We start from the raw sequence: 21,682 nt of genomic DNA on the forward strand, positions 1-21,682 counted from the left end.
CCCTGCCCTGAAGTTTCTCCCCTCAGCTAGAAATTCCACAGCTCTTCTCTCTCCCTGGAGACCTCCATACATTCTTCCCCAAGAACATCACCAACGCCCTCATCCAGCTGGGGCCCACCATCCCCTTGCAGTCACCTCCCTCCCCTCAAAATCGCCATTGCAGGGGCCAGGTATTCCAGGCCGTGGGGACCCGCTGAAGGTGAGCTAGAAGCACTGACCCACGGCCATAGTGAGTTGTACCCTCTTCCCCGTTGCATGTGAAGTAAGGCTGGAACAGACATTTTCTCCAAGACGCTTTCTGTGGTTTATGTATCTCGTGATCCCGTCAAAGTAACAGCTATTGAAGCTTCAGCGGTTTAGATTTTTTTCTTGCTTTTAAATGCCTTGATACTATTAATTTTGCCTTTTTTTTTTACTCCTCCCATCATTTAAACTAAAACAATCTTCCCCAAATATCTTATCCTGCCATAGCTTTGTTGTCAATGATGCAGTTGACTGGACTCCACCTCTGAGACCTTCCGGCTGTCCGTAATCCTCTGTTCCCATGATGCTCTTCTCCTCCTTATGGGGTATCCATGCGTTCCTCTTAGGCCTGCGGTAGCACCTTGATTTGCCGGCTGGGCTCCCCATAGAGTCACGAAACAGATATTCTTGAGTATGCTTAGTTTTTCCTTAGCTCCTAATACAGACACTACAGATGTCCTAGAATGCTGCCGGGGTGCTGATGAAAAAGCCCCCGAAATTCAAGATGTCTTCCTCCAGACAGTGGGGTGCTAAAGGAGACCAAGACAAAGTCTGCAGTTCTCAGGCACAAGTGAATCATCTTAGGGACTCAGACCAGCTCTCTTTGGAGGCAGCTTGTGGCTGCAGTGGGTAGAACTCTGGGCCTAGAGGCAAGACAGACCCAAGTTCAAATCCAGTCCCAGATACTCCTAGCTGTATCACCCTGGGCAAGTCACTTAAATTCTGTAAATTCTCTAAAATGAGAACAACAGCACCTTCCCTCCAGGGTCATCGTAAGTAACAAATGAAAGCATATTTGTAAAGGGCCAAGCACAGTGCCTGGCACGTAGTAGGAGCCATATAAATACTAGCTATTATTACTATTGTTATCTTTCCTCCCAAACAGACGCTCTAATATTCAGGTTACCAATTGATGATCCATAGGGTGTGATCAAGTTCCCTCAGCCAATACCAATGGATTCCTATGCAGCATTAATCCCTTTAACTGAATGACTTTCCAGTACTTTTTTCACTTGGTCCACATCCTGTGATTACTTGACCAAGTAGTGCTGTCTAGGCCATGTTCACACATAGTTCACACTTTTGATGGACTGATCTTCTTACCTGAAGGATACCCAACAATAATCAGGCTCCGTGTATTTCCTCATTTAATCATTATAACTCTGTAACATAGGTACTGTTATCCTTGTACAGATGAAGAAACTGAGGCTGGGAGAGGTTAAGTGACTTGCCTAAGGTCACATAGCTAGTAAATATATGAGACCGGATGGAGTCCAGACCCACCTGACTCCAAGCCCAGTTGTCCAATAAAACATTTTTTTTAAAAAACACATAAGTTAGAGGCATTTAAAAATGTATGCACTGTGATGCCAGAGACCAAATTTTGCATTTCCTGACCTGAAGTCAGACTCACAGACTCTCAGAGCTGGAAGGGACCCAAGAGATCATCTAGCCTGACCCCTTCATTCTACAGATGAGAAAACTGAGGGATACGTGAAGAAAATGTGCCTTCCCAAGTCTGAATTAGTGCCCACAAATTGGCCAACTCCATTTTAAATTACCCATTTACCAGTGTAATCACCCAAATTATGTGGCAAAATTCAGTTATTATGCCTGCAATTTAGAGTAGATGAACAATTTTGGCACACAAAAGCTAGAATACAAATTCTGAAAGCAAACCTTTAATGTTAAAAATGTCTGGACATTGGTGCCCAAATAATTGAAAAAATTCAAATATTATTGAAATTACATGGATGAAATTGGCTATCTAAAGACAATATTACAGCAAGAAAAGAATTTGCAAAATTTAGACATCTTTACAGTGTGCTACTAAAATTAATATACTCATATTAATTTTATAAATTAACATAAAATTTGTAAAACTAGAAATAATAGGATTATGTGAACCCCAGGTATCCAAGGTAGCATTAATTTTAATGAAATCTTTCTTACTTTCACAACCCAAGGAATGGACTGTATTATGCCGGGTGTTCAGTCTTCTTGGTAGAATTTAGAAAAAGACTAACCATTCTACCTGACTCAGGGTTCTGAAAAAGCAAATTCTTTTTAAAATAGAAATGTATATTTTAAGGGTGGTAACATCTACCTTCTTTCACAGTTTAGCACTAAAATATGCCGACATCAATTAGGACATATGAACATTCAATCTAAACTCTTCCCTCCCCCTAGCCAGAGGACTGCATTTTACAATAGTAATCTATACGAACATAAAAAAACAACAGTACACAAACAAAAAGCCATTGTTTTGGAACCGTCCACCTTGTCCCAGAAGCAGGTGAATTCTTATGCTTGCATGTGTTCCAATGACATTTGCATCGTACAGTATTCGCCCTGTTTGATCATGCATTCCAATGAGAAGACTATTCAAAACCCATGCATGCTTGGATGTATAAGCATCCTCTGTTGCATGTGGGGCCTTGGGAGTATGACTATAGTTGGTCCAAGGAAATTTTTCCTTACAAGCAGATTTCAACAACCAAACAACTCCTGTTCTGGTTCGGCTTTGAATAGCTCTAAGCCCCTTGAGTCTCTGTCTGACACCAGTACAAAGGAGGCCTCCAGCCTCTCTAGGAGCCCAGACATGTTTGATGGAATTTTAAAATTTGTGTGCAGCATTAGATTCTTCATGATGATTATCAATTTCTCTTTTTTCCCCAAATAAAAAGATAGCTTTTTTATGGTTTAGAAATTCATAATTTTTTATCACAAATGGGAAAAACCCATTTAGCAGTCCTGTGGAACGGGGGATAATAATACCAGACATCTTCAGTTCTTTGGGGCAAGGTCCATACTGCCTTGTGAGGTTCCTGCTCCTCTTCAGTTTCATTTTCCTCAGTCTCTTCAATGTGGACTGCCTCAGCAGTTCCCTAGGTTCCCTTTAGTCTCAGGGCTCTGAGAACAACACATTTCATTTGACTTTTCATTTTCAGTTTCTGAAGTCAAAATTTCAAGGTGCACTTCACTCCCCGCAGAAGAATTCTCACTAGTCTGATTATATTTGAGGAGAGCTACATGAGGATGCATCAGGTTTGAGAGCGCATCGCTCTTAGCTGGGTCACAAATATGCTCATCCCAGGCTATAAAATATCTTTAACAGCAGCAAGTTCCAAGGCCACCCAGACTTATGGCCACCACTGATGCTAACAATCCATACATCAAATTGGGAGAAATAGATTTTCCCAATTTCCCAAAAAAGCATTCTAGAGAGAAAGGGTTTTTGCTTCCCCTTGTTTGCAATAGAATCAGTTGTCAAATTGGCAGAATTATTAAAAAAGAATTCAGTAGTTGAATTCTCATAGGCAAGCTCATTAGGAGTCAGGTTGTATAATGCAAATGAGTGAGACAAATTCCAAATCATAGCGAAGTCTGCAATAGTTGTGGGAAGATTATTATCAGTTTTGTTGTTGAACCAAGAGTTTGCTTAGGCATATTCTTTAGTAAGGCACAGCTAATATTTGGCCCTTGTGTGAACGCTGGCGTGGATGTAACAAGCCCATCTGGAGATGGCTGTTCAGAGGAAAAAGAAAACTTAGTGCTTTTCATGCACAGACTGCCTCCTCCTTGAAAAAAATTGCATCTCCACAGATAGGTTGCAGTAACACTAGTAACCAGGGTTCCCTTGTCAGGGGAGGAAGACTTACTGGCATAACAAAAAAGAGATCCGTCGTTTTGCTTCCAGCACATTCTGTCAGAATCACAAATAAGACTTCCATCCTTTTCAGCCTTACAGTTAGTGTGGTAGATACCTGTACACAACGGAGGCATTAAGGCTACAATTAGCACTGCAATGTACAGCAGTGTGTCTCTGAGTGGCCTTTCTGGATCCCTCGTTCATGGTGAAAAACAGTAAAAATGTTAGGACTACTAAGTAGCAGGCAGTTTCCATCCATTGGAAAGGAAATCCCTTTACAAGGGCAGAAGTAATTTAAAGGGAAAATTTCTCCATTGCAAGCATCAGGTAGCACCATTAAAAATACAACCAAAGTATGATAGAGTCTTAATCCGTCTAGTGCCATTGTAAAATGTAAAAACACAAAACTAATAACTGCCAAAGTAATGAAAATCATCCATTGCTGGGTCAAAGGTGATTCCTTTGCATCTATTATTAAGCCCTCAGAAGAATCCCATAAGAACATTGACCTGAAAACAGAGCAGGTTTTACGTATGAGCAGTGGATCCATGAGTCCTTTTCTCCTATCTTTATGGTTGTTGGAGTCACCAGTAGGACTTGAAATGGTCCCTTCCAGGCAGGGTCGATTTCCACTGGTCCGATGAAAATTCTTGATGTAGTCACCTGGTTGAAAGTAGTGAAGGGAGAAATCCGATGACTCAGTCTGTACCACAGCTCCTGTTTGCTGAAGTTCCTTTAGTCTGTATTGTAACTCCTGACAGTAAGAGGCAACAGAAGTATCCCCTCTAAGTAGTGAGGTGTACGCTAAAGAAAAAAGTTTTGATTTTGTAGGAGGGTGTCCAGAAAGTATTTCATTTCATAAGGGGAGACATGGCATTCCCCTCTTGGTCTACTTTTGAGATGGAATGGAACTGAAGGGACAACATCAGGTCATTTCAAATGATTTCAGAGCAGAGTTTTCCAATTCTGTATTCATCCACTCAACCTGACCCGAAATCTGGGGGTGACACAGAGTGTGGAATTTAGGGCAACTCCAAGGTTTGAATACACTTGAGAGAGGACAGAGTCAGTAAAATTAGTTCCTGTATTTGAATCAATATGGGCAGCTGGGCCATGTCTGGGGACAATTTCCTTAAGCAACATCTTAGTAACAAAAGCAGCTGTGGCTCTTGAAGTAGGAAAAGCTTGTACCCAGTGAGTTAATTGATCAACTAAAACCAAGCAGTGTTTTAGATGTCTGGCTTTAGGTATGTTTATGAAGTCTATTTGCTCAAAGGGAGAATGAGCAGTGGGATGGCCACCAAAAGCTGTAGTCTTGAAGGCATGTTGATTAAAAGCCAGATAGGTGGGACAGCGTGAAGATGTACAAGCAGGAACAACCCACCCACACCTAATGGCCCTGTGCGCCCTACTGACCACCTGAATGAATCCAAAGACAGGCCTGAAGACACAAACTCCAGGGGAGCAGTGGTTTACCTTCAGGAGTGACCCAGAGCCCAGAGACCTGTTCTGCCTTGTCCTGCTACTTCCATTTCTCACTTCAGCCTCTTTGTCGGGAAGAGGAAGCCGGGGAGAGGCTTCCGGGTTGTTCGAAGGCTTGTTGGAAAATGACGAAGCATCTCGAAGGGAAAGAACGAGAGCAGGTCCTTCTATAGCAGCAGCCTTGGCAGTGGCATCCACTCGGGCATTTCCAAGGGAAACAGGATCAGTTCTATCAGTATGAGCAGAGTGATGGGCAAATAACGAGGGCAGTCTTATGGCAGAAATCAGACCCTGAAGTAAGCCCGCATTGGCAGTAACTTTACTGGAGGAAGTCAAAAGTCCTCGCCACCACAACATCCCAATAGCATGACATGCCCCAGAGGCATAATGAGAGTCAGCATGTGTGGTGACATCGATGCCAGTAGCAAGATGGCAGATCTGAGTGAGAGCAGTAAGTTTTGTGTCCAGAGCAAAGATGGGAAGGGAGTGGGGCTGCCCGTGTTACCCTGTGATCAGAAACTACTGTAGCTCCTGGGAAGCTCTCTCCATCCTTCACAAAGGAGGAGCCATCAGAATAGACTGCTGGGCTCCTTAAACTTTTTCCACTGGACCCCTTTTCACATTTGGGCACCCCTGTTGGCATTGCATGGCCTGAGGGCATGCACGGTGCAGAGTGCACACACTTTGTGTTTAGAACCAAGGCTACAGTGAAAGTTGTGTGATGCAACACAGGCAAGTGCTGCCAGAAGCACCTTGGATTCATTACACATTTGATTTTTAATTAATTTTTGGTCGTTGCACGTTCAGAAACCTTTTACTGTTGCCAAATTTTTCATATGGGGTCGCGACCCACAGTTTAAAAAGCACTGGCATAGAGGATCCAATCTGGATTGTCCAGAGGGACATCAGCAAGACCACTGTGAGGTTTCTCAGCCAAATCAACAACAGAGGGACATCATGTCCTGAGTTTAGCCCATCAGGGAACAGCGTTGCAGAGTTAAGAACAGAGCACCTCTTGATTGTAACATTTTTCCTTCCAAGTAAAATCCCTTCATATCCAGCAAACGAAAAGGCTTAGGTGCAGTGAAGTAACAGCACCTCAGCCTCTGAGGACATTGAATGGTTAAAGGATTTCCCAATACCAGGTCAGAAGCCTTCTCCACTAACAGGGCAGTGGCTGAAACAGCCTAAAGGCACAATAATAGCTACAGGGCCCATGGTGGATCCCAGTGATTGAGTGAGGATACCTGAAGCCACCCTGCTTGGTTCATGCATCAGACGAGTGAAGGGCTTACTGTAGTTTGGAAGTCCTAGAGCAGACATCAGGGCTTTTTTCAGTTCCATGAAAGCAGTGAGATGCTCTCAAGTTGCAGAGGCTCTGTAATTTGTTCTTTGGGCAGAGCATCAAGAGGTTTCGTTGTTTCACCAAATGATGACAGTATCCAGCGTTCCCAAAGTAGCATGTACCTGCTGCTTTGTCTTGGGCACTTACAGGTGTTGCATTGCCTGTATGCATTTCTGGGAACTGGAACAAACCCAAGATATTCTGCCTGAGGCTTCCACCATTGTCCTTTTGACCTGAAGACCTTGTGTCCACGGTGGTACAGCTGGAGGAGAAGATGCCTCTCCATCTGGGAGATATCAGCAGTGGGTGAGGCGAGTAGAAGATCATCGATATGATCTTCTAAAATTGAGTCTGTAAAGACAAGTAGAGGCTAAATCCTGCTGTACATTTTGAGAGAACAGAGTAGGAGACTCCACTTAGCCTTGAGACAAACGGGTCCATGTCCATTGCTGATCATTCCAAGTAAATGCAAACAGGTATCTGGATTCGGGGCTTATAGGAATACTAAAAAATGCAGCACACAGACCTATTACTGCAAAACAGGTGGCATCGTGAGGAATAGAAGAAACAATTGTGGCAGAGTTAGATACCGCAGGATGTCTTGGTATAACAGAAGCATTAATGACATGCAAATTGTGAACAAACCTATAAACAGGTTTGCCATCAGGGCCTGGTTTAAGTTTCTTAATAGGCAGTATAGGGGTGTTGCAGGGAGATGCATGAAACCACAGCCCCTTATTCTGTTAAGGAATTAATAGGAGCAATTCCTTCAATGGCTTCCTAGTCAGGGGATACTGAGGCACTAATGGTGGTTGTCCTCCTCTGGTAGTAACAGTAGCTGGGACTGCAGACTTCAAAAGGCCCACACCAGTGGAAGAGGTGGCCCACAAAGAACTCGGGATATCAGACGGATAATATCCCTACTATGGGCTATTATTGCAAACACATTGGACTAATACACAGGAAAAAGACAGAGGAGCTCACCACTACTAAAATCAGTAAGTACATCAGCAAATACTGAGAACAAAGAGATGGCACCATCTGGCACTTGTAGAGTCAAAGTATTATCCAGGAGGTGTGATATAGTGGTGTTAAATTGCACAAAACATTTCTTCCAAATAGATTAGCATGTGCATTAGGTACCCATAAAAAAAGACCACAATACAGATAGGGAGCCAGCTGTCACCTCTTGTGGGGATACAAGGGGGACCTCCCATGGTGTTCCCTCTATTCCCACTATTTGTATAGATTAATAACAGTACAGTCAAACCTTGGTTTCTTAATCAAAACTAAATGAGTGGCTCCAGTATCAACAAGGCAAACATGTGATGCACCTGCAATTGTCGGAGCTATGCTTGGCCCAGTTAGGGGAGAAGCAGAGGCAGGGATAGCAGGGGCAAGGAAATTAAAAGAATCTCTTCTCTCCCTTCATGCTTGGAAGGTTGTTATTCATACCCTCTGACATTTGTTCCTGGACTCCTCCGTGCCTAGCAGTCACCTCAACTTGATTTAAAGCCTACCTGAACCTGTTTCCGCTTGGAACATAATCCTGCCTCTGAGGCCAAGATCACCCTTGAGCCTTACCCTCCAGTCCAGGCAGCCTAGGGATCCCCCCCCCCAAGTTCTGCCTTCTTATCATGAATTCTCTGAAACAGTGCCCTCTCCTCCTGCAATAAAAGCAATTCCTGTTACCTCTGTTAGGGGTCTGGAGAGCCTTGGGCTGACGTCTCTGTTTGGACTTCTCTCCATATCAGCATTGTCTGTCTTTAACTGGCTCTTTCTCTTCATAAACATGTTGCACAATTGCCTTAAGTTGCCCTATGGGTTTTTCATGCCAGCCTGGGCAGTACTTGAGAAAGTAGTCCTTCATTTTAGGCAGTAATTGATTAACAGAGGCTTCGTTAATAATCCTGGCATCCCACTGGTTTAGGAGATCTAATCTAGCATGACGCTTTCCATTTTTACGCAACCTGTCATAAAATCTCAGGGGACAGTTCCTCAGGAATCTAGTCCAATTCTCTCAAGGGAAGTTCCTTCAAAGAATGCCACTCCTGGTCAATGACGCCTGTGGAAGAGATGGGGTTGAGCATGAGCATTCCTACGGGATCCCCATTAGGTGGGCTTTTGACAGCCTGGGATAAGGGCAGACTCCCTCTCCGGGAGGAGATGGGGGGGGATGACTAGAGATGGAGCTATTAAGCTTGGACGGTCTCTTGGAATTTACTAAAATTATCTGGTCTTTCTGCAAAAAGTTCCATACCCCCAAGTAAGGCATCTCTAGCCTGTGGGAGCTGTGTAAGCTCTGCAGGCTTATTTGGGCCCCGCTGGGGATCTTGTATTGGCCAGATTCCCTGACCTCCCGGACCTACAGTCTGTCTGTCCGTGACTTCAATAACACCAGCTCTTTTTCCTGGGAATAATAGAATTTTTATAAGACCTGTCGCATCCCTCCCAAGTTGGATTATAGCCGTGAAAGACGGCCTTAAATTGATCAATAACTACAACACGATCCTCATCAAGCCCAGGAGTATCTTTCCTCCAGTTGGAGAGGTCTGAAGGTCTAAAGGGATGATGTTCTTTAATATATACAAGACCTCCCCTTGCCTCTTGATGGGCTCTGTAAGTGGAAAAATAGCAGCAGGTTGTTCGGTTTCTTCAGTTCTCATTACAGGGAGGGGAGCTTCAGAAGTGCCAAAGCAAGAGGGGCAGGAGAGGGAAGTGGAGCACGGGCCTGGCAAAGCTCGGTAAACAGGTGAAGGCTGCCTGTCTCTAGACAGTGCCTCCCAGCGAGACCAGTGATTCATCTGCCCCACACTAGTTATGGGAGACTACTCAATGAAATCTTGTAATCCTTTAAGAGTAGAATAATCAAGGTTCCACATTTTGTCCAGAACCATCCCTCTAAACCCTTTGTAGTTTCATACCAAACTCTACGCAGCTTAATAGCTCCATCTCCAGTCAAGCCCCACCACCACCGGAGTCTGCCCTTATCCCAGGCTGTCAAAGGCCCGCCTAATGGGGAGCCTGTAGGAATGCTCATGTTCAACCCCATCTCTCGTGCAGGTGTCACTGACCTGAACTGGTATTCTTCAGAGGAACTTCCCTTAAGAGAATTGGACTAGATTCCAGAGGTAGACCCGGCATTGTCTATTCCCTCTTAGATGTTCCCCAATTGAAAGAGCTAGAGAATATCTTCTTTGAGAATGAGTCAAAGGGAGTAATCTCCTACCCACCTGAGTTCCACCTATATAGGTATCTTTCCTACAGCTAACACTTAAATGTTTAAGGGCAAATTTCCCAATTGCTTTCAGATTCTTAATTTCTGGACCCAATCTCCAAGGCTTTAAGAACCAGTCAGTTAAAGCCCAAAGGTTCTTTCAATGACTAGAATCAGGTGGTTGGTCTCTGGAAACTTCTTATGTGAACCTAAACTATTCCCTATATTCTTAGGGTTTGGGGAATAGGGGCCCCTGTACAGAAGAGTCACATGGCTCAATTCCCTTCAGTCTTTACAAGAGGCTTCTGGAGATCATAAGACTAAGAGAACCCCAAGGAGGTGAACCCTCGATCATTTATGGCTTTTCATGGTTTTCAAATTGGCCACCCTTACTTTCAAGACTACTCTCACTATGGGCTGTTCAAAATGGTCTTGGTATGGATGAAATCAGCCCTAATACCATGAAAGCTACTAGGAACCTTTCTCTCCTATTAAAGGGTTCCAGAGCTTCACAACTAGCCCCCCTTTCTGCTACTGGAATTGGAGTATCCTGCTCCTCCAATCATAGGCATGGCTGCCGACAGTGTTGCCCTTTTCCCTTTTCCCCTTTGATGTGGTGTTTATGAATATTTGAAGAAATCCAGAGACCTAGCTTATAAATTATCCTTTTGCTTAAAAAACCAATTTCACCTTAACAAGATTAATTTCAGTAAACCCCCCAAATACCTAGTGATTTTAAGAGGAAAAAAAAAGCAATCTATCTCAACTCTGTCGAAACTGAGCAGAGTTTCTGGCAAAGTGAAAAAAAAAATGGGGAAGAAAAACCAAAAAATCATGGTCATAAGATACTTTAAGTGTTCTGGAGCTTATACACTCAGACAATTTGAACAGTCCCTTTTAGCTCAATTAGGGACTTTACTTAAACATTTAGAAATAAAGGTGGACTCACCAGTCTGCAGCTTGGAGAGACTGACCTCAGGCTTGGAGAATCTAGGTCCAACCTTCCAGGGCTTGAATCCGTGGGGGAGCCAACAACAAGAATTCGTCCAGTGTGCACTGTCTCTTGGGTCCCTTACAGTTGAGAAAGCCAGAGGAGATGGTGGTCCTCCTCCCACTCCTGGCTGGCTTGCCAGAAACATGGAGGAAAAAATCACCCCTGATGACCAAAAAGGGAAGCTGAGGCAGAGCTCTGAGCCACTTTATTAAAAGGACTTGGCCCCCTTCAATGAAACAGACCCCGGACCTTCCTCACAATTTGGGTTGTCCCCTTCTTCCAGGGCCTTTATTTTGTTTATTATTAATTTATCTTAGACTTAAATATTGAAACTTAAATGCACAATAAGAAGAGAAAAAGAAACATTATAAACTTAACTATTAAAACTTAAATACAAAATAAGAAAAAAAAACATTGATGTGCACAGCAGAACATGAAAGGATTCAAAATATACAGCAATAAATTTCCATTTCAAGAATGCCTATATAGGGACAGCTAGGTGGCACAGTGGATAGAGCACCAGCCCTGAAGTCAGGAGGACCTGAGTTCAAATCCAGCCTCAGACCAAACACTTGACACTTATTAGTTGTGTGACCCTGGGCAAGTCACTTAACCCCAATTACCTAAAAAAAAAAAAGAATGCCTATATAAGAAATACTACACATTGGGTTCAGAGCTTTCCATCTTTTCTTTGCTTCCTTGTAAGTTTTCTTTTGTCCTCTGCTGTGCACTTTTTACTGTTCTTTTTTTCTGACTTCCTCCCCAAGAAGGCTACAACTGAGCACAGATATAGATAGATAGACAGATAGATAGATAGATATAGATAACTATATATACACACATATACATATATTTATATATGTGTATATATATACATACAGACAAACATGTACATACATGCATACATACATACATATGCTTAGATATCTATAATCATATCATATAGAGACATATACATTCATATGCATCTATGGAAGAGTGTACTACACTTGTTTGTCCTCCGTTTCTGTGAGGGTGGATAACATCTTCCTTCATAAGTCCAAGTCTTTCCCCAGGGCCCTTATTTTTATAAGGTTAGATATCTAGACATTCAACAGCAGCTATATCAAATACATAATAATCCCATTGGTTGGCATATGGTGCATAGACTAAAATAAGCAGAACAGTATATCAGCAGGGTCACAGGTTGGGCAAGGAAGGAAATATTTCTGATGATTAGGTGGTCATAAGATGGTGGGGCTACTTCAAAAGTTGGGCAAGAGGAGATGGTACAGACTACATATACCCAAAGAACATTTCAGAGGGAACTGGGGGACTTCCCGCACCATGCCAAAACTCACACTTGATTGAGGTGTGGAATTTGAGCAAAACAGAATGGAGATGGCCATGTCAGCATTCCTACAGTCTTGTGGTTATGCAAGGAAGCTGTATTTTTTAAGGGTATTTTGGTTCTGTTCTGTTTTTATTATAAAAAGAAAAGGCTATTCAGACAAAAAGGCAAAGGAAGATCTGGTACTCGGAGAAGATACCAGAGTAAAAAATCATAAATGTTAGCACTGTTGATCCCAATCTCATCACTACAAGACACTTGGGCAAGCAGACAGTTTGAGCATACCAGGGCAGACATGCGTGCCACTCTGAAAAACTACAACATAGAAAGCCTATAAACATTAGAATCTAAAATCTTTATAAAGATTTCTTTAAATATATACACACACACACACACACACACACACACATATATATATATATATATACATAAAGTCCTGCTTTAGTGATATGCTAGTCCCACCAGAAAATAAACACCTGTAACCCTTAGCCTGCCTTTTCAGTAACAGGGTTAAGGTGAACAGCCAACTCATGCTTTTTACCAACCCTCGCCCACCTCCATCCCTCCTCTCGCATATGTGCACTTCATTTAATGTGTGCTTGTTACAATCACAGCCACCAGGTGGTTCCTGCTGCCTTTTGCAGGATGTGGATGAGTGAGAGGGTAAGCTGAAAAGATGGCCATCCAGCAAAGTGGAGCTTTTGTGTCCCAGTCCCCTCTAGCACAGTCCTTTCTTCTTGGCAAGGACTCCAGGCTTCTGACCACATCTTCCCACCTAGTCTGCCTCTCCACCCTGCCCCATGCACATATACCCCATAAAGTTTTTTGTTTGTTTGTTCTTAAATTTAAATATGAAAATACCACTCTGCTTTGGGTGAAGGGAAGATGAGTGGACAAGGTTCCTTTCCTCTTCTAAACCTGAGCAGCCCCCATTGGTTCCCACAGCCTATGGACTATCTTCTGGCCAAGAGTTTCCCCTCTAGGGGAAAAAAGAGACCCATACAGCTAGAAAATGAAAGTCTTGTTTTCCTGTAAGCTGAGACCACCACCCCTTACTAATTCTTATCTCTTAAGAAAAGTAGATTACAAGTCTCATATACATTTAATACTCTTCTCCCTCCCTTCTAAAAAACTCAGTAAATTCCTCCCTCTACCCATCTTCCACTCTCCACCAAACCACCCATTTCAAAATACTTATTCTTTCACTTTTTTTCCTGGTAGCCACAAGTCTCTGTGAATGTACAAACTTGATTAGAGGGAAGCAGTGATTAGGTTCCTCAACCCCTTTTTCCCACTAGCATACTATTTCTCATTCTTCAAAAAGCAATCAATGATGGGGGGAAAAAGATTAAAACATACCCCAACCCTAGACCTCTACCTATCCCCCTGCAAAAAAAGCAAGGAGTTACCTGTGGGCACAAAAAAGAAGTGGCATTTTGTGCCCTGAGTTACATCTAGTAGGGGAAATTGCAGAAGCAGAAAAGTGAGGTGGAAGCGGGCATGAGAAAAGGGTCATGGGGTGGGGGATACGGAACTTATCTGTAGGTCTAGTCCGCTTGGCTTTTATACTGAAAGTGGTCTTCTCCTGTCTCATGAAGGAGATGGGTAGGGATAAGCCCCTCTGTTACTGCATGAGGATCACAGCTGGCAGAGGGGCGGCAGTCTTCTAAGTGGCCCTTCTTGTCCTGATCAGCCATCCTGGGACTTTGGCTGCTGGTGCCACGCTTGGCCACGCCAGCAGAGGACCGGTTGATGTTGGATGTCTCATTGAAACCTGTCAGGGACTGGCATTGTCCCGACCCCTTTTGGAGTCGTGGGTTTGGGTGCTATACTTGGGGCTCTTACTTAGTCTCTCTCTAATGTACTTTAGACCGTTCTCTTCTCTCATGGCCTTGGTACTGAAGGCAGTATGGCAAACAGCTCCATTCCAGTTTCCAGGGATTGGCTTGGGATCAGATATTACAATCATTTTAAAATCTCATACATTCAGTGGAGGATGAAGCAGAAAATCCAGAGGTGATGTCCCGTTCCGGTCCCTTCACATGGTCTTATCTGGAACTCCCCTTGAGCTGGCATTATTTCAGCATTTGTCCCCCCGGTTTTGATGCCAGCATATTGACCAGCACAGTAATGGGCTTCTGCTATATTTCTTCCATAGGTTTTATCAACTCCTACTCCACAGTAATATGGACGCTGCAGCCCAGGAAACCCATCGGAGGGCTACTCAAAAGGGTGTCCATCTGTTTGCATGAGAGCATATGTTTGCTCCATACCAAACCAGGGTTTCTGGTTGGTCACCATATCCATTATCCATTTATAGGTATAACTCAAATTGGTCTCTGCAGGCTTGGGATTATACTTGAAAACTTCACAGAAAACCAGTTTGTTGGGATCCTTTTGGAAGGGGCCTTGAAACAGAGCAGCAGAAAGAAGGTACATGTCACTGTTAGAGCCTTCGGACTGAAAAGTGCTGGAGTCGGCAGAATTCCATTCAGGTAGTTTATCAGTGCTCTTTGCTTCACTGTCTAGGGTCTCAGTTTTACACCAAAGTCCCTCCCCAGCGCCATCAGTTCAAATGTACGTGGCCAGGACTTTGTTCCTTTGAGGCAGGTTCATATGTATCTGCTTGATATTTTTGTTGAAATGAGAACTGGCAAAAGTGGCCATGTTGGAAGCGGGCCTGGGTCTGGAAGAGTACAGAAACAAGTTGTCAAAGTCGAGGGTGCGGGATGATCGTTCCGCAGGTTCACTGCCTGGCTGGGCTGGTTGAAGGCTCTGGCTGTTGAAGGCTCGTGGCCATGGAGGTGGTGCTGATGGCAGCAGTGGCTGTAGCTGAGACAGTGGCTTCCATTCTCAGCTCTCTGCAAGTAAGCTTTATTGCTGGTAAATGGGTATTAACCATTATATTAAAGCTTGAGGCCTATTTTAGGACCTTCTTATTAGAATCTATGTTCCTATGCAACTTATACAACATATAGACTGAGAATCATTAGATGGCTGACTAAATATATATTGCCTAGATGAATAGGGTAGAATAATTTCTAATAGTCATTACCCCTTATGAAATCATAATGAACTAACACTGATTAGAGTTTGAGTAGGGGTCTTCAAGGAATCAACTTGCTCAGGCAGAACAATGAAGCTATTAATCTTGTGATTTACTTTGAAAACTTTTATAAAATCTAATCCTGACTTCTCCAACAAATTGCACCAAATATCCTCTACACTCTCATATCTCAATTATTCCCCATCTGGTCTAGATATCTCCGTGCTGCCTAAAATGTGCCCATTTCTCTCTCATCCTCAAAAAACCCATACTTTTTCCTACCATCCCCTTTATCTATTATCCTGAAGCTCGTCTTTCCTGGACTGGAGGTGGAGATGATGGCCAACATGTACAACAGGGTGACCACTGCATGTCACTGGAAGTGTGTCCCTCTCCATTACAAGGAAACTAAATTTTCCAAGGGTGAATCTATGGGTCTGGATCTATGTCTCTCCAAGTACTTGGACATCCTTGAACAAAAGGGCAAAAAACTGACAGGTCTGTCTATGCAGGATAAAGAACTAATGAACACGATGAAGCAATGCTAAGGGCCAGTATAAAGCCCCCAAGAGACAGTGAGCACTCAGCCCTGGACTGCAGCCCTAACCCTTTGGTACTTGTCAATAAAAATATTGATGATTATTAAAATGTATATTCTAATGGACTTTGAAACACATTGAACAAAGGCAGTGTGGCAGAATGCTGGAATGAGTTAGAAGATCTGGATTTGAATCCTCACTCTGCCATAACTGTCAGCAAGTCACATGACCTCTCAACTTTAGTTTCATTTGTGAAATGAGTGAGTGGGTCTAGATGGTTTCGAAGGTCTTTTATGGCTTTAAATTTGTGATTCTCCATTGGTACTTCCTCTTTTGGTAAAGATCACAATTCAGCCAAGCCTTTTCAACCCACATAATTCTTGTCCATAAACCCTCCAAAGGATCAACTCAGAATGTTCAGGGTCATCTGCTAGGTCCTTTAACAGTAATAAGTATAAATCCTGAGGTTAGGTTAAAAGAAAAAACAACAATCCACACGTGTCCTAACTATCAGGACAAAATGGCTACCAACTTTAAGTCTTTTTCTAAGTAGTGTATGGGAAATGTGCAGGCATGAAGATGTGCATGCAGCCTAACCAGAAATTCCACTGGAACAAGAGCACACAATGGTAGTAAGAGAAGCCAGGTGAAATGGTCTTGATGTGACTCTTAATCCAGGAACAGGAACAGTCTTGAGCTGGATTGAGAAACCTAGTCTGAACAGAACAGGTTAAGAAATCCAGATGACATCAGTGTCATACATCTGAAAGGGACAGGTTGAGCTGCTTATCTGATTGGTACTCAGCCCTGCATTTGAGAGTTAAGTTGACCTGAACCTATGTCCACCTGTAAGGGTGACTAGCTAAACATCTGGAAGCACCCCTGTATCAGAGATGTGGTTGACAGCTCTTCTTATACAAGAGATCTGGGTGTCAGTTCAATGACAAGGTCTACCAGAGCTGACAGGGTACAATGCAGCTTCCACAAAATGCTAGCAAAATCTGGTCAGAGGCTGGTGAACATCATGGCTGTGCTGGGACAGGTCCTTTTGAATTCCTGAAGGGCTGAAGAATTCCTGAAGAAATTCCCAGATCAGTCAGCATTCTGCTGCTCCATAAATATGCCATCATGGCAACCCAACCCTGGCCTGAATCCTTCTTCCTTTTGCTCCATTTGGCCATGCACTTGGTTTTCCTTGGTATTTCTCTTTGGTGTATCACTCACCTTTGCTACATTGGAATCCTTCTCCCTTCCCACACTTTGCCTTTAAACTGTTCTCAAGAGCGTCTATAACTCAGGGAATCCCATGCAGGCCCTCCATTACCCCCCCACCCCAGGATCTGTTACACTATTCCTGCTCCTGAGGCTAGATGGCAGGACCTCACCATCCAGTGAAGGTCTCAGTTGGCCAGTCTGTTCTGTCCATTTCCAGGCCCCAGGAGCTAACACCTTGGGATCCTAGGACCCTAGATGTAGAAGAGACCTCAGAAGTCATCTAGTCCACCCCTTCATTTTAGAGACAAGGGAAATCATACCCGGAGAAAGGAAGTGATCAGCCTAAAGTCAGGTGAGAGGCAGGATTTGAATCCAAGTTTCCTGACTCCACCGACAGCCAGTGTTTTTTTTTCATTGTTCCATGCTGGCTTCTTCCTCTGATCGTTTGCTATTTCCTTAGATTCCCCTAGAGTCAAAGACTCCCGCTAAAGTCAGAAATAGTCTGCCCTTTCCCACAGTCCCCTTTGCACAAGACAGCAAGGTCTCCTAGAACCTGAATTTAGAGTCCTTGGAGGTGGACTTAAATTCCAACTCGCTGCCTGATGAGGAAAAAGAGAACGGACAGGTAGGAGAGAAGAGGGAGGTGGGGGAGTAGGAGGAGAGGAAAGGTATGAAAGGGAAAGGGGAGGAGTAGGAGGAGGGCAGGAGTGGGACAAAGGGTAGAGAACAGAAGCTGCCAGGTGTGCAGCACTCTTCAAAAGAGCCCGGGGAAGCGATGACGGGGACCACCTCCAGGACTTGGAGGCCATATTTGTGTGTGAGAGTCCTGCTCCACCCCCAAAGTTGTCGCGGAAGCAACCACAGGAACAGCCTCAGCCTCACCCTTCCTGCACTTCTCCAGTGGTGGAAGCAGCTGCAGCAGCCAAGGCGGCTGGGACTGAGCGGACAGCTCCTGGGTAGGGAGCAGAGGCATCTGGGCAGAGGAGAGGATCCCTGAGCGGCTGCCTCCTGGGGGCTTTGAAGGCTTAGGTCTAGGAGCTGTCCCTGCTGACCCTGGTCAGGGACATGCTGTGCAAAAGCTCAGAGTTCCAGGTGATTACCATGAGCGCGCTCAGACTTCCCAAGATCTATGCCATTGTCCTCCTCTTCTTTGGTTTGGTCTTTATCTTCAGTGGACTGGTCATTAGTTTCCTCTTGCTGTGCTCCCTCGTCCTCTGGCCTCTCAACAGGAAGTTTTACCGAAAAGTCAACTATCCCCTTACCTACTTCTTCTGGAGTCAGTTAGTCTTCCTCCTGGAGAGGTGGTCGGGCTCGGAATGTACTTTATTCACGGATCAGGAGTCAGCCGATAAGATAGGAAAAGAGAAGGCCATTATCATCCTTAATCACACCTTTGAAATTGACTTGCTCTGTTTCTTGACCTTATGTGAACGCTATGGGATGCTTGGGAGCAGCAAGGTCCTGGCGAAAAAGGAGCTGTTGTACTTCCCTGTGATGGGGTGGGTGTGCTACTTTCAGGAAGACATATTCTGCAAAAGAAAATGGGAAGAGGACAAGCAGGAACTCTTTAAAGGCTTGAATCGTATAGCTGATTACCAGGGGCCCTTGGGCTTTCTTGTCTGCTGCGAAGGGACCCGATTTACCCAGGAGAAGCATCGCATCAGTATGCAGGTGGCCAAATCCAAGGGACTGCCCAAGCTCAAATACCACCTGCTGCCGAGAACCAAAGGCTTCACCTCTATTGTGCAGCGTCTGCGGGGAAAAGCCTTTGCTCTTTATGATGTCACACTAAATTTCAGAGGCTGCCAGAATCCGTCTTTGCTAGGGCTCATTGGGAGGGAGAAGTATCAAGTAGATATGTACTTAAGGAGAATTCCTTTGGAAGAGATCCCCCTGGATGATGATGAAATAGCCAAGTGGCTTCACAAACTTTATCAGGAGAAGGATGCTTTACAGGAACTCTACAATGAGAAGGGGATATTTCCAGGGGAGCGGATTAAACCCAGCAGAAGACCATGGGCTCTCTTGAATTTCTTCTTTTGGGCAACAGCCACACTATATTCTCTCTTCAAGCTCACATCTGGTGTTCTTCTAAGTGGATCCCCCTTGTTGACACTAATATTCATTGGAATTCTGGGGGGTGCTTTTTTTGAAATTCAGAAACTGGTAGGATTAACTGAAATAAGGAAAGGTTCTACCTATGGAAACCAAGAATTCCAGAAAAAGGAATAATTAGTTGCTGCAGATTAAACATGTGTAACCTGATGGCAGTATCAAATTAGCTTAGTTAAAACAAATCATGAGAAAAAACAAATTTCAGTTCTACTTCTTACTGTGTCTCCTTGAGCAAGTCACTTAACTTCTCTGGGGCTCCATTGCCCAATCTGTAAAAAGAGGGGGGAGTGGTTGAAGTAGATGACTTCTTAAGTCTCTTCCAGCTCTAAAATTATGAATCTAATTCAACTCAATTCCACAAGCATGTCTAAATATCCAATACTGGCAGGCACAATGATACAAAGACTGAACCAAAAAACAATTCTTACCTTTAAAGGACCTACATTATAGAGGTATTTGCAGAAGTAAAACAGACTTTGTAAAAAGTTAACGGAAGCGTAGAGAGGAGTTAAGACACAATGCTTGGTTCAACTGGGTGGGTGGGAGGCCTTTGTTTCAACCCTTGATTGTTTATACCTCTCTCCCCTTAGAGAATCCAGTATGCCCAATGACAATTTGTTATGAAGATAAAACTCCAGATTAAATGTCAATGCCCCAAGATGAATTGCTTGGTTTATTTTTTAATTTATTTATTTTTAGTTTTCCACATTTGCTTCCATAAGATTTTGAGTTTTAAATTTTCTCCTCCTCCCATTTCTTCCCCCCCACCCCAGATAGCATGCAATCTGATATAGGCTCTACATAGACATTCATGTTCAGCATATTTTTCCACTAGATATGACATAAAGAACAATTAGAACTAATTGGAGGAAGCTTGAGAATGAAGCATAAAACAAAACAACAAAAGGAAAGGACAGCAAATAGTGTGCTTCCATCTGCGTTCAGACTCCAGAGTTCTTTCTCTGGGGGTGAAGAGCAATTTCCATCATGAATCCTTTGGAGTTGCCTTAGATTCTTGCATTGCTGTGAAGAGCAGTCTATCAAAGTCAGTCCTCCCATAATGTGGCTGTTACTTGTACAATGTTCACCTGGTTCTGCTCATTTCACTCTGCATCAGTTTATGTAAGTCTTGCCAGGCTTTTCTGAGGTCTACCTGCTCATCCTTTCTTACAGCACAATAGTATTCCATTACATTCGTATACCACAACTTGTTCAGCCATTTCCCAGTTGATGGGCATCCCCTCAATTTCCAATTCTTTGCTACCACAAAAAGAGCTGCTATCAATATTTTTGTACATCAGGGTCCTTTTCCCATTTTTATGATCTCTTTGGGATACAGACCTAAAAGTGGTATTGCTGGGTCAAAGGGTATGCATAATTTTTAGCCCTTTGGGCATAGCCCCAGATTGCTCTCCAAAATGGTTGGATCATTTCACAACTCCACCAACAATGTATTAGCGTTCTGAATTGGTTGGTTTAAAGTCACCCTCTGGTGTTTCCTAGGGTGTTTTTATTCAATCAATAAGCATTTGCTAACTACAATGAGCAAGCATTGTCTAAGTGAAGAAGCAACAAAGAAATGGAAAAGACATTCCCTGCCCTCAAGGAGCTCACAGTCTAATGAGTGGACAACATGGGGACAGATATGTACAAGCAAGATAAAGAGAGGATATATTGGAGATAATTAATGAAGGGGAAGCAAAACCTTTTAGTGGGATTGGGAAGGCCTTTTTGTAGAAGGTATAGAAAGAAACTGAAAATAGCATGCTTCAGTCTCCATTCAGATTCCATTAGTTCTTTCTCTGTAGGCATGTACCACGTGCCACAACTTGTTCAGCCATTCCCTAATTGATGAACATCTCCTTGATTTCCAATTATTTGCCACCACGAGACCTAGTATTGATATTGGTGGATTAAAGGGTATGCCCAATTTATAGCCCTTTGGGCACAGTTCCTAAATGGATTACTTCACAACTCCACCAATCATGCATTTGGGTCCCCATTTTCCCATATCCCCTCCAACATCTATCCTTTTCCTCTTCTGTCATACTAGCCAGTCTCACAGGTGTGAGGTCATATCTCAGAGTTGTTCTAATCCGCATTTTTCTAGTCAATAGCAATTTAGAGCATTTTTCAGATGATTATTGATAGCTTTATTTTATCTGAAAAATGCCTGTTCATATCCTTTCACTATCATTTGGGGAATGACTTATATCCTTATCAATTTGACATAGTTCTCTATATATTTGAGAAATGAGACCTTTATTAGAAATTGTAAAAGACTAAAAATTTCCCCAGCTTACTGCTTTTCTTCTAATTGTGGTTGCATCTGTTTTGTTTGTGCAAAAGTTTTTTTAATTTAATATAATAAAAATTATCCATTTTGCATTTCATAATGTCCTCTGTCTCTTGTTTGGTCATAAATTCTTCCCCTTCTCCATAGATCTGACAGGTAAACTATTCCTTGCTCTAAGCCAGTTTCTATCAGCATTTATATTGTTTAC

General features: G+C 43.3%; 2 pseudogenes; one reads left to right on the forward strand and one right to left on the reverse strand.

Moving 5' to 3' along the window:
- Window positions 1-13,810: 13,810 nt before the first annotated feature.
- LOC110213078 (glutamine synthetase pseudogene) lies at window positions 13,811-14,930 on the reverse strand (annotated as a pseudogene).
- Window positions 14,931-16,109: 1,179 nt separating this feature from the next.
- LOC144456306 (1-acyl-sn-glycerol-3-phosphate acyltransferase gamma pseudogene) lies at window positions 16,110-20,414 on the forward strand (annotated as a pseudogene).
- The last annotated feature ends 1,268 nt before the right edge of the window (window positions 20,415-21,682 follow it).

Source organism: Phascolarctos cinereus, unplaced genomic scaffold, assembly GCF_003287225.1.
Source record: "Phascolarctos cinereus isolate Bilbo 61053 unplaced genomic scaffold, phaCin_HiC Scaffold_1;HRSCAF=81, whole genome shotgun sequence".
NCBI classification, from domain to species: domain Eukaryota; kingdom Metazoa; phylum Chordata; class Mammalia; order Diprotodontia; family Phascolarctidae; genus Phascolarctos; species Phascolarctos cinereus.